A 14,397-nucleotide genomic window follows, 5' to 3' on the forward strand; every position below is an offset into this window, starting at 1 on the left:
CCTTGTGAATCAAAAACCTATCTAGCTCTGCCTTAAAAATATTCAAAGATTCTGCTTCCACCACCTTTAGAGGAAAACAGTTCCAAAACCCTCGGAGAGAAAAAAATTCTACTCATCTCTGTTTTAAATGAGCAACCCCTTATTTTTAAACAGTGTCTCCTAGTTCTAGAGCCTCCCACAAGAGAAAACATCCTGTCCATATCCACCCTGTCAAGACCCCTCAGGATCTTAAAGGTTTCAATTAAGTCACAGAATCACAGAGTGCAGAAGAGGCCCTTCGGCCCATCGAGTCTGCACTGACACGTGAGAAACACCTGACCTACCTACCTAATCCCATTTACCAGCACTTGGCCCATAGCCTTGAATGTTATGATATGCCAAGTGCTCATCCAGGCACTTTTTAAAGGATGTGAGGCAACCCGCCTTCGCCACTCTCCCAGGCAGTGCATTCCAGACCGTCACCACCCTCTGGGTAAAAGATTTTCCTCACAACCCCCCTAAACCTCCTGCCCCTCACCTTGAACTTATGTCCCCTTGTTACTGACCCTTCAACCAAGGGGAACAGCTGCTCCCTATCCACCCTGTCCATGCCCCTCATAATCTTATACACCTCGATCAGGTAGCCCCTCAGTCTTCTCTGCTCCAACGAAAATAACCCAAGTCTATCCAACCTCTCTTCATAACTTAAATGTTTCATCCCATGCAACATCCTGGTAAATCTCCTCTGCACCCCTCCAGTGCAATCACATCCTTCCTACAATGTGGCGACCAGAATTGCACACAGAACTGTGGCCTCACCAAGGTTCAATACAACTCCAACATGCCCTCCCTACTTTTGTAATCTATGCCTCGATTGATAAAGGCAAATGTCCCATATGCCTTTATCACCACCCCACTAACATGCCCCTCCACCTCCAGAGATCTATGGACACACACGCCTAGGTCCCTTTGTTCCTCAGAACTTCCTAGTGTCATGCTGTTCATTGAATACTTCCTTGTCAAATTACTCCTTCAAAAATGTATCACCTCACACTTTTCAGGGTTAAATTCCATCTGCCACTTATCTGCCCATTTGACCATCCTGTCTATATCTTCCTGTAGCCCAAGACACTCAACCTCACTGTCAACCACCTGGACAATCTTTGTGTCATCCGCAAACTTACTAATCCCACCCCCCACATCGTCATCTATGTTGTTTATATAAATGACAAATAATAGGGGACCCAGCACAGATCCCTGTGGTATGCCACTGGACACTGGCTTCCAGTCACTAAGGCATCCTTCTGTCGTCACCCTCTGTCTCCTACAACTAAGCCAATTTTGATTTCACCTTATCAAGTTACCCTGTATCCCATGTGCATTTGTCTTCTTTATAAATCTCCCATGTGGGACCTTGTCAAAGGCTTTGCTGAAATCCATACAAACTACATCAACTACACTGCCCTCATCTACATTCTTGCTCTTCTAAATTCCAGTGGATACAAGCCTAACCTGTCCAACATTTCCTCACAAGACAACCAGCCCATTCCTGGTTTTAGTCTAGTAAACCTTCTCTGAGCTGCTTCCAAAGAATTTACATCTTTCTTTGAATAAGGAGACCAGTGCTGTACACAATATTCCAGATGTGGTCTCACCAATGCCCTGTACAACTGAAGCATAACCTCCCTACTTTTGTAATCAATTCCCCTCACAATAAATGATAACATTCTAAATGCTTTCCTAATTACCTGCTGTACCTGCATACTAACCTTTTGTGATTCATGCACTAGGACACCCAGATCCCTCTGAATCTCAGAGCTCTAAATCTCTCACCATTTAGATAATAAGCTTTTTTTATTCTTCCTGCCAAAAAGAATGATTTCACATTTGCCCACATTATACTACATTTGCCAGATCTTTGCCCACTCACTTAACCTATCTATGTTACCTTGTAGCCTCCTAACGTCCTCTTCACAATTTACTTTCCTTCCTATCTTTGTTCATCAGCAAACTTAGCAACCATTTCTTTGGTCCCTTCATCCAAGTCATTTATATAAATTGTAAAAAGTTGAGGCCCCAGCACTGATCCCTGTGGCACACCACTCATTACATCCTGCCAATCAGAAAAAGATCCATTTGTGCCAACTCTCTGTTTCCTGTTAGCTAGCCAATCTTCTATCCATGCCAATATGTTATCCCCCCCACCCCCCACCCCCACACCATGAGCTTTTATTTCCTGCAATAATTTTTGATGGGGCATTTCATCAAATACCTTCTGGAAATCTCAGTACAGTACATCCACCAGTTCCCCTTTATCCACATCACATGTGACTCCTTCAAAGAACTGCAATAAATTTGTTAAACATGATTTCCCTTTTACAAAACTATGTTGACTCTGCCTGATTGCCTTGAATTTTTCTAAATGCCCTGCTATAACATCTTTAATATTGGCTTCTAACATTTTCCCTATGACAGATGTTAGGCTAACTGGTCTACAGTGTCCTGCTTTCTCTCTCCCTCCCTTTTTGAATAAAGGAGTTATATTTGCTATTTTTCAATCTACTGGAACCTTCCCCAAATCTAGGGAATTTTGGAAAATTAAAACCAGTGTATCAACTATCTCACTAGCCACTTCTTTCAAGACCTGAAGGTGAAGTCCATCTGGACCTGAAGATTTGTCAGCCTGCAGCCCTAACAATTTTCTCAATACCACTTCCCTGGTGATTGTAATTTTCCCAAGTTCCTCCCTCCCTTCCATTTCCTGATTTACAGCTATTTCCGGAAGATCAAACCAAATTACCTGTTTAATTCATCCGCCATCTCCTTACTTTCCATTATCAATTCTCCAGACATACTTTCTATCGGACCAAAGCTCACTTTGTTAACTCTTTTCTTATTTAAGTATCTTACTATCCGTCTTTACGTTATTAGCTAGCTTTCTCTAATACTCTTAATTTTTCCCTCCTTATTAATCTTTTTGTCATTCTTTGCTGTTCTTTATATTCTTTCCAATCTTCTAACCTTTTCCCATAATTATATGCTCTTTCTTTAAGTTTGATACTGTCTTTAACTTTTTTAGTTAACCACGGATGGTGGGCCCTCCCCTTGGGATTTTTCTTTCTCACTGGAATGTATATATTCTGTGTATTCTGAAATATCCTTTTAAATATCTGCCACTGAACTTCTATTGACATATACCTTAACCTCATTTGTCAGTTCATTTTAGCTAGCTCTGCTTTCATGCCCTCATAATTGCAATTATTTAAGTTTAAAATACTATTCTTGGACATATTCATTTCTCCCTCAAAATAAATGTAAAATTCAATCATATTATGATCGTTGCTACCTAGGGGTGGCTTCACTAGGAGGTCATCAATTAATCCTATCTCGTTGCACAATACCAGGTCTAGTATAGCCTGCTCTCTGGCTCTAGAACATGCTGTTCTAGGAAACTATCCCAAAAAACATTCTATGAACTTTTCATCTACGCTACCTTTGCTCCTCTGATTTTTTTCAGTCTATATGTAGATTAAAATCCCCCATGATTATTGCTGTACCTTTCTGGCAAGCTCCCATTTTCTCTTCTTTTATACTCTGTCCTACTGTGTAGTTACAATTAGACGGCCTATACACCTCTCCCACAAGTGACTTCTTGCCTCTATCATTCCCCATCTCAACCCAAACCCATTCTACATCCTGGTTTCCTGAACTTAAGTCATCCCTCTCTAATGTGCTAATACGATCATTAATTAACAGAGCCACCCGCCCACCTTTTCCTAACTTCTTGTCCTTCCTAAATGTTACATACCCTTCAATATTCAGGTCCCAATCTATGTTATCGTGTAGCCATGTCTCTGTAATTGCTATTAGATCGTACTTATTTATTTCTATTTGCGCTAGCAGTTCATCTGTTTTGTTTCGAATGCTACGTGCATTTAGATACAAAGCCTTTAGTTTTGTCCTTTTATTATTTTGTAGCATCTAGCCTTATCTGCTGATTTAGTCTTAGATTTGTACTTTCTGTCCGTTCCTGTCACAGTCTGTTTATTATTTCCCATAATAATACCTGGTCTCTACTCTTTGATTTACCACATCTTCCCAAATTTGATCCCTTGCCCCCATTATTCAGTTTAAAACCCTCTCTGCTTCCCTAGTTAGGCAGCTCACAATGACACCAGCCCCAGCACGGTCCAGTGCAGACCATCCTAACAGTGCAGATCCCACTTTCCCCAATATTGCTGTCAGTGCCCCACAAACTGGAACCCACTTCTCCCACACCAGTCTTTGAGCCACGCATTCATTTCTCTAATCTTAATTGTCCTATTTCAATTTGCACGTGGTAATCCAGAATTTATTACCTTGAGGTTCTGCTTCATAATTTGCCAACTAGTTCATCATACTGACTATGCAGAGCCTCCTTTCCCATCGTGCCTATGTCGTTGGTACCTACATGGACCACGACCACTGGATCCTCCCCCTCCCACTGCAAGTTCCTCTCCAGCCCTGAGCAGATGTCCTGAATCCTGGTACCGGGCAGGCAACAAAGATGTCTGGACTCTCGCTCTTTGCTACAGAGAACAGTGTCAATCCCCCTTACTATACTGTCGCCTACTACCACTACATTCCTTTTTGCTCCCCCCACTTGGATGGCTTCCTGTATCACGGTGCCATGGTCAGTTTGCTCATCCACCTTACAGCCCATCCAAACAAGCTGAGAAAACCTCAAACCTGTTGGGCAATTGCAGAGACTCTCACTCCTGCACCCATGGTCCCTTTACCTGCGTCACTCATAGTCACACCTTCCTGTCCCTGGCCACCGACGAAATCAGCAGACCCGATCCTAAGTGGTGTGACTGCCTCCTGGTATAAAGCATCCAGGTAACTTTCCCCCTCCCTAATGTATTGCAGAGTCTGCAGCTCAGCCTCCAGCTCAATGACTCTGAGCTGAACATTTACTGCAGACATGTTTGCCCTGGATCACAATGTTATCCAGGAGCTCCCACGTGCTGCAGCCTTGACACATCACATGTCCTGCCATCCTTAATGTATTTTAAATAATTACTTAATTATATTAATCACTTAATTTATGTTGCTTTCTTATATATTTTATTAACTTTACCACCAAATTGCATACTATTTTAAACCTTAGGGGTAAAATAGAACTTACCCACTTATCTGATACTCACCAAACAGCTAACTCCTTACCCTGTAGTAGAGCAAGAACCAATTTCTATGGGGTGAGAAAGACAGAGAGAGGAAATGAACAACTTCTTTCTCACCACCCCCCCTCACCCCCACCTTCTCCCAACTCCCTCTCTCACCAAACTCCAAGGGCAGAATTTTACCGTCGGCGAGCAGGGGGTGGGGCCCGCTCGTCGATGCATAAAATGACGCGGGATGACGTCAGGCAAAACCCCCGATGTCATCCCGCCCCATTTAAATTTTCAGGAAGGCGGGGGCACAGCAAAATCAGCTGCAGGCCCGCCGACCTGTCAATGGCCAATTGAGGCCATTGACAGGATCATTTAAACAATTAAAGGACCTGCCCGTCCAACCTTAAGGTTGGCGGGCAGGCCAGGAGCCCCGGCAGGAAATAGATAAACCATGAAACCTCATCCACCGGCGGGATGAGGTTTCATTCATGGTTTTAAAAAGTTTAATAAAGTTATAGTGTAAATTATGAACATGTCCCATCTCATGTGACATGTTAGGGAATTTTTCTTTTTCTATTTTTAATCTTTTTCAAAGTGGAAGTGATCTCCCTGAGGCTGCACTTAGCCTCAGGGAGATGTGCGCTCTTTCGTGCTCATGCGTGAAAGAGCGCACTCTTGCTTTAGGGGAATTCCCCCCCCCCGCCCGCACAGGAAGCGCATAGCGCTTCCCGCCGGACATCACGCTGGGCGGGCCTTAATTGGCCCGCCCACTTAAACTGGTGGTGCAGCCCGCTTCTCCGGCGGGGATCGGCTCCCCGCCCGCCGGAGACTGGGTCGGGCCCGTATACCCAACAGGCAGAAAATTCTGCCTCAAGTCTTCACTTAGTTAGTCAAGGCTGCACTAAAGAACCCTGAATTTATAGTAAACTGAACTGGGATTACCGTAACCACATTCAACCAGCTAGCTAATTAACAACTCAGCTCCTACAGCCGAGAGTGAGCTTACCCTAACTAAATTGCAAGAAAGAAAAAAAACTTAGCTTGCTTACACAGTACTTTCCAGTTACTGCTAATTACAGACTAGATTAGATTTTAAGAGGAAAATTTAAGAACAAAATTAATACTTAAAATACTCCCCTCTCACCAAACTCCAAATCTTCACAAGCTACAAAACAGGACTAAACAATAGAAGCTGCATGCCATTGACAGAACAAAACGATCAGTCTTGCCACATCCAGTCATGAATGGTGGTGGGCAATTAAACAACCAACCAGAGGAGGAGGTTGTCCTGTTATTATAATGATATAATACCTTGGGCTTATTTACTGTACACGACACAAGGCACCAATCACTCATAAGGGATTGGATAAAGCCGTTGTGGGTTCATTTATTAAGACTAGGCACATGAGAACAGTTATATATAGGTATATAGCTTGAAGGCATCAGAACTGTTTGTGTGTGCTCTGCTCAAACAAAAGTGAAACTAAGACTGGATCACATGATACATTTCCCTTCTAGTGATATCATGCTGATATCCCTTAAAGGCATATTATAACAGAGGCTACTCAAATATTTCCATCCTTAATGATGGGGGAACCCAAAACATCAGTGCAAAAGACAAGGCTGAAGCATTTGCAACCATCTTTGGCCAGAGGTGCTGAGTAGATGATCCATCTCAGCCTCCTCCTGCGGTCCCCAGCATTGCAGTATTCAGCCAATTTGATTTACTCCTTGTGATATCACGTGAAATAGCAGAAGGCACCCGACACAGCAAAGGCTATGGGCCCTGACAATATCCTGGCAGTAGTACTGAAGAGATGAGCTCCAGAACTAGCCATGCCCTAGCCAAGCTGTTCCAGTACTGCTACAACACTGACATCTATCCAGCAATGTGGAAAATTGCACAGGACAAATCCAATCCAATCCAATTACTGCCCCTTCAGTCTATTCTCGATCATCAGCAAAATAATGGAAGGTGTCGTGGACAGTGATATCAAGCAGCGCTAGAGCAATAACCTGCTCACCGATACTCAGTTTGGGTTCCGCATGCCTACTAGGCTCCTGATCTCATTCCAGCCTTTGTCCAAACATAGACAAAAGAGCTGAATTCCAGAGGTGAGGTGGGGTGAGAGTGACTGCTTTTGATATTAAGGCAGCTTTTGTCCGAGTGTGGCATCAAGGAGGCCAAGCAAAACTGGAGTCAATGGGAATCAGAAGGAAATCCCTCCAACGGATAGAGTAATACCTAGCACAAAGGAAAATGGATGTGGTTGTTGGAGGTCGATCATCTCAGCCCCATCACTGCAGGCGTTCCTCAGGGTACTGTTCTTTGCCAAACTATCTTCAACTGCTCCATTAATGTTTCCATCCATCCTAAGATCAGAAGTGTGGGTGTTCCCTGATGATTGTACAGTGTTCAATACCATTCTTAACGCCTCAGATACTGAAGCAGTCTGTGCCTGCATACAACAAAAGCTGGACAACATTCAGGCTTGGGCTTATAAAGTAGCAAGTAACATTTGTGCCACACAAGTGCCAGGCAATAACCATCTCTAACAAGAGATAATCTAACCCTCACCCCTTGACATTCAATGGCATTACCATCGCTGAATCCCCCTCTATCAACATCTGGGGAGGGTTACCATTGGCCAGAAACTTAACTGGACTGGCCATAAAAATACTGTGGCTCCAAGAGCAGGTCAGAGGCTGGGAATTTTGTGGCAAATAACTCACCTCCTGACTCCCCAAAGCTTGTTCACCATCTACAAGTTACAAGTTAGGAGTGTGATAGGATACTCTCCTCTTTTCTGGAAGACTACGGTTCCAACAACAACCAAGAAGGTTGACACTATCCAGGACAAAGCAACCCGCTTGACCAGCACACCATCCATCACTTTGAACATTCACTCCCCCCATCACCGTCGCACAATGGCAGCAGTGTGTGCCATCTACAAATTGCACTGCAGTCATTCTCAGCAAGCCTTCTTCAACAGCACCTTCCAAACCCACAATCTCTACCACCTAAAAGGACAAGGGCAGCAGATGCACCACCTGCAGAACAGCACCACCTGCAAGGGCCCTTCCTAGCCACACACCGTCCTGACTTGGAATCATTCCTTCACTGTCATTGGACCAAAATCCTGGAACTCCCTCCCTATCAGCACTGCACCAAATGAACAGCAGTGGTTCAAGAAGGGAGCTTACCACCAATTTCTGCAGAGCAATGAGGGATAGGCAACAAATATTGACCTGGCCAGTGACACGTTCATGCCATGAATGAATTTTTTAAAAAATCAACTGCTGTTAGATCATCATGCCACCAAATACAGGTATAAACCTCTCACTGTTCAGTGTTATGTCAAAGCTCCCACTACTCAATCCTGACAAATGTCTTAACCAAGCTTCAGAAAAGCATTTCCACAGCAAGAGTTGATTTTTTTTCTCTCTCTGGGAAGATGCTGGCTCCCTGAGCTTGAAAATGTTGAAGAGAGAAATGCTGCTCTTGAAATGTTCAAGTTAGATTTAGTTTTGAGGCCTTGGGCAAATCACTGCACTTGGCCCTGTGACCATACGAACATAGCAAAGTTTGTTAAGGCTCTTCTCTCTACAGACCATGCATAATCTAACCAACCATTGATTCTGTCCACTTAATTAACTCCCTGGAGGAACTTTCTCAAGAAATATGCTCTGACCTCCAAAGGGATTAATTTAAAACTGCAGAATGTCTATATACACGTCCACTATTAAACCTAGCCTGCCTCCACAATAGGATGCCCCAGCAGCACAGGAACAATGATCTCCCTTGGAATATTTGACCATAAGTTATGCTTTACTCTGAATCGCAGAGTTAGTGTTTCAATGCAACAAGAGAGTTCAGATAACATTTGCACAATGTGGAGACTTTGCTGTTATGACTGAGACAAAAGCTGAGCCCCTTTTTTTCTGGTACTGTCTTGTAAATGATTCCTACCCACTTATTAGTACTCACTGTATACTTGCATTTAATTCACCCACAATTGTAAAAAGAAAATGAGTGCTACTATGTGCTAATAAACAGGAAGAAAGAAAACAATTTTAATGTTGCAAACAATTTTATTTCAAAACATTCTTCTCCTTTATGTTAAGCAGCACATCAAGAAGACCAGCTGCTGCCACTTAGAAGGCAGCATTACTCTTCCTGTGAAAACCCAGCTTTCCCACCACATTTTCACACACTACATTCACAGCAACCAAGAAACCAGCGCGCTTGCTTTTATCAAAAATACTGCTGTGAAATTTGCACTAATTTCATGATTAAACCCTAAGGCTTTAACTATCAAGCACTACAAATGTTGGAATGTATCAACATACAAGCATTGTACATGTAACTACTTGTGAATATTGCAGAATGTTATAGAAATATTGACTGAAATCAAAGGCTTTAGCTGCATTGTTACCTTGAAGGTTACAGAAATGGTACAGTGTATATGATGATTGAGGCCATCAACTTGAAGTATTATTGCACACTCAGGATTTACTTTTGCAATAAGCCTTTCATTAGTCTTCTAATTACAGACTGAAACTTGCTGTCAGTATTTGTTTATTATACCCATGAGCTAAGTTAAATTGCTTAACTGGAAAATCCCTCTTTTGGCCAAATTTTACTCTATGCTTTGCAACATCAGTGAACATCAGGATTTCATCCACTGTCCACCTTTATCACCTCACAAGAGATTAGAGTGGGATTTTTTTTTCGCAGTGTTTGCTTTTCAACCCATCTTACAATGTCATAAAATTGGTTTATTTGGAGGTTCAAAGTCAAAGCCATAAGTGTCCTTCAATTGTAAGGAAAGAAAGTGTAAGTATTTCCCCCCTCTCGCACCCACTATGGTACCTTGAGAAATTATTGCATGTTCACCTCTGGGCTCCCAGGCAGGAGCAGAAGACAAATCCTCACTCTCTTTAAAGCAAATTAACCTGCAGCAGCACCAAAGAAAACAGGGACATATTTTGATGCCATGGTATCAATGTGCAGACTCTTGCCCTAGGCTGAATATTCCACAGTGTTAAAGGTCAAATTCACTGCGATAGGACCAGCATCATCCTCCCCAGCAGAGTACTAAAGATTAGTGTTTTCATCATCATACTACCAGGGACTGGAATCTTCATACACCAGGGATCCATTAGCCTACTAGAGAAAACATCCAGATATTGGTCATTGAAGTACCAGAGATCAAATATTCTACTAGATTGACAGACAGGAATAAAAAAAACCCAACACCTTAACTTATCAGTTTCACTCTAACCGCCAGCACTAAGGCAGTTTCTATGACAACAACATGCCTAACATCCGTGCTTCTCACCTTGAATTACTTGACTTCGACCGATTACTAAAAATATCTCTCCCTCACTTGACTAAATTTATTTGCTGTCTTTTTTGCTCTCATAACCATGATAGCTCTCTAAATCCTTTCAACTTTCAGTCAAGCAAAATCAAGACCACCAACCCTACCTTCCCCAATGCCGAGATCGACATTCCTGGCAAACTCAACGTTCAGCATTAGCAATGACTCTGTTCCTCTACTGATCAAGTTGCAGCTAATGATGAGTTCTTCATCATCATAAATAACAATCAATAGCCTATCTATAGTTTCGATTGGCCTGACAATTTAAGTAATCTTCTATACACTTTCCCTACATCCAGTCTGAATGCTTTCATTGTAGGTAGCTGTTTCCTCACCCCTCGTCTGTTCTGATTACTGTTTCATATCTGTGTCTTGCAGGATACCCTGCAATGAATCACATTCTGTAAACAAGGCTGGTATGTTGGCACTGTATATTATCAATCAGCTAACAAGGATGATCACTGAGAAACACTTTGCTGTTTTCTCCAGTTTAGTTACATTTATTCCTTTGATCCTTCTCCCTATACAAGCGAAGTGACAGAAGTTGTTCCAACTGGATTGAAATGCTTCATACCACAATTTTACTCTTAGATTAGACTAGCTATTGAATCTTAGCTCAAATTTATCTATTGTCTCTCATCAAAGTTATGCTTATTATACCTAACGCATTGATCAGCTTGAAACATCCTAAACTACTTTATCCCTACTCACGATTTATGTTAACCTTTTGTTACAGCTGCTAAGCAGAATATTATTAAAATATGGTGATAACTATTATCGGCCTCCTCCTCAGAGATCATTTATTCAGGCCCCGCATGAAAACTATCACTTAAAATGGACCACTTGAATTCTTAATACAGTTCACCATGTCTCCAAAGTTAAATAAAAGCAACTAATAGGCACAAACGGAAACCTTTCTTATTGCAGTTCATTCACACCTAGTATGTTGAGCATAATGAAAACTGTTAATTATTGTTTTATATGATGTCAGTCAGTAAACTGAAATGCACAACTCCAACTTTAATAATGTCAAGTCTTGATAGATATTAATGTTTAAAATCCTTTAGCTTGAAAGCCATTATAAGCAATACATCATTCAAATTTATGCCAAATGTTCAAAATATGGAATCTAGAATAGCACAAAGCCATTGCAATGTTCCATTGTTCTCATACTAAAACACAATCTGCACAATGTTAATTGGTACGTGCTTTCAATGGGACACTGGCACAGAAAGACTAGAATTTACAAGTAAAGATTAAGGAGAAATCTTCAGGACAAGGTTTTTGAAATAATATAAGTAATATAATGAAATATTCTCAAACAAAGTGCGTTTTCCTTTGGCTAACTTTGTAAAAGCACTCATGTTAAATTTAAAATAAGAGGTTTAATTAAGGCAGTTTTTCTAATCTGGCTCAATTTCTAAACAATCCTTTAATTCCAACCAGCTTTCCTTCTGATTTCTTTTTAATTTCGGTTTGCGGAATCTCACATCGGTGCCCATTTCAAAGTGGGAATTTTATCATCAGGCAGTCCTTTAAAAGTCAGGATCACACCCCCATCAGACCCATTTCTAAAATCAAATCTGTTCCAAATTCTTACATTTAATTTTCTAGAAGCGTATTATATCTGAGCAGGGAAAACAGTTACATCATTGGTGTCGCAGTGACATCATATGCGAAAAGTGTGATTATGTTTCTGTCACACATATGTTCCAATATGTGTTCTGTCATGTTGAGGCATATTAAAAAGAAAGCCAGCAACCGTTTTACTGAATTGTGTAATGTTTACATATTTTCTTGGATGGTGTGGTACAGCAAAGATTACTTCAGATATATATTTAATGATTCAAGATGTCAAAAATCAAGAATGCTGACAAGGCAGATTTGCCAAGCCCTCATCATGAGAAAATTGTATTAAGCACAGATATAGGGTGTATCCTGACAGCAACAGGCCAGCCCACTGGTTAGGTTTTTCCACCAAAAGTATTTCTTTCCTTTCTGATTCTCTCGTTCCAGGGGCAAAAAAAGTAAAGCTTAGAACATTTTGAGCTGTGTGTTAATTCCCCGCTGTTTGCTAGATTTAACTGGAATGAGCAATGAGTGCTTTGTGCATATAGTACACACGGCTAGGTACATTAATATGTGCCTTTAACCTAGGCTTTACTGCACTGTTATAACCCATTAAAGTGTAAAGCTGATAATCCTCAGTGAGTGCAAATGTATAGAGATTGCAGTCTTGCTTTACTCCAACATCTTCCTCAGACTATTGAATGGAATGCATCAAAATATAATTAAGCAAGGGGTCATTTTCTTACACGATCTGTCTTCATTGGGGGAAAATCTTCACAGGAATTAATATACTTGGCCTTAATTTTATAAATCTTAGTTTTTAAAAAGAATCAAAGAGAGAGGTTGACTGTACCAGTAAATAGCAGTGTTGTTGGGGTGACAAGAGGAAACCATAAATATATAAAATAGTCCCAAGCGATCTGGCCATTCCAAGTCATTTATACATCACTCAGTGATTATTTTTCTATATTTAGAGATTTACTGGGTGAACATTTTTTCTGCAGTGTTCTCCTCAAATTCTTACTTTTTTGTAACAAAAACATAAAATTGTGGAAAATCTCTGTACAATGCCAGTCATCGAATGAAAGAAAGACACTTGGAGTTAAAAATAACACATAAGGAATACATTTGAAACTTCTGTGTAGTTATAATTAAATCCGATAGGATTTGTGTTCTTAGAATAGAGCCAACAGACCATTGCTGTATTTATCTTTTGCATTACCTTGGAGAATATATGAAATAGCTAGCTTGAGATACAAGAATTGTCAAAAGAGTTGCTGGAAAAGATCCTGGGAAAAGAGCACAAACGCACTTAGTAAATTAATAACAAAATGGGAGCAGAGCAAACGTCAGGAACACCACTCCAATAAAAAAAAACATTTCCCAGAAGGACTGAGTCATTCAACAAATCAGAGGTATTTAATTTACAACAAACCTAACAAGAAACTCCAAATCTCCTCAGTGGGTACTTCTCAGTGTGGAGCACTCAGTGGCTAGGTAGCCAGCTCATTTTAATCATTTCCAGATTTGTGTGGGAGGTCAGGGCCCTGGGGTGCCGCTCCATGTCAATTTTATAAACAGTGCAGTTATTCCAGATGGCCGCTGGCTCCAGTCTGGCTAGCAGGTTGATTGGGCCAGACCAGAATAACAACAGGTGGAGAACAGGCCATGGATTGCTCGGCACTCTACATACCCACCCTCCCCCCTACTCGTACAAAACAATTAACTTTTGATTAGAGAAGGCTAAGCACGTAGAGATGTAAACACACCATTTCAGATGTATTTATTTGAAACTATTTAAAGTCAAATAGAGTTCACTTTTGTACAAAGAAGAGATCTGTCCCTGCCTCTGTCAGTGAATTGGTTTTCAATCAATTTAAAGCAGTTGTAAAGTAGATTTGAAAGCCTCAGCTATGGCAGCAATATTAGTTCAGAGATCAATCAATTTATGTTTATAGATCCTGTGCAAAAAGATTATTACACTAGAACATTAGTAATCCAAACTGGCCAAGATTAACCACAGCCAGACCACTAATTGTTCAAACCAGTATTTGATGGATAGGATATGATGTCTCTAAGAATGTGCGGTTAAACAAACCTTTAAATAGACAAAAGGAGAGGTTTATCACTTAAATACAGCAGCAGAAGCCAAGAGGTGAGTCTGATTGCCCTTGATGACAAGACATCATTTGAGCAAGTGTAGCATCAAAGAACAACCAACATTAAAGTCACTGGTGTTGAATTGTTTTATATAGGTTTAGCGAAACTTCTTGGCTTTTGTACTCCATGGCCTGAATTTTACGGTTGGTGGG

The 14,397-nt window shown here is 41.1% G+C and overlaps 1 long non-coding RNA gene across 1 annotated transcript in view; it reads right to left on the bottom strand.

The window, feature by feature from the left end:
- Window positions 1-13,610, bottom strand: part of LOC144688584 (uncharacterized) — a 256,591-nt gene extending 242,981 nt beyond the window's left edge. Inside the window, exons 1-2 of the long non-coding RNA XR_013578442.1 lie at window positions 13,521-13,610; window positions 13,308-13,374 (exon numbers count right to left, since the gene is read on the bottom strand). This is a non-coding gene — a long non-coding RNA (uncharacterized LOC144688584). The remainder of the gene's footprint in view (window positions 1-13,307; window positions 13,375-13,520) is intronic.
- Between the last annotated feature and the right edge of the window lie 787 nt (window positions 13,611-14,397).

The sequence above is a fragment of the Cetorhinus maximus genome, chromosome 13, assembly GCF_964194155.1.
Source record: "Cetorhinus maximus chromosome 13, sCetMax3.hap1.1, whole genome shotgun sequence".
Classification (NCBI taxonomy): Eukaryota; Metazoa; Chordata; class Chondrichthyes; order Lamniformes; family Cetorhinidae; genus Cetorhinus; species Cetorhinus maximus.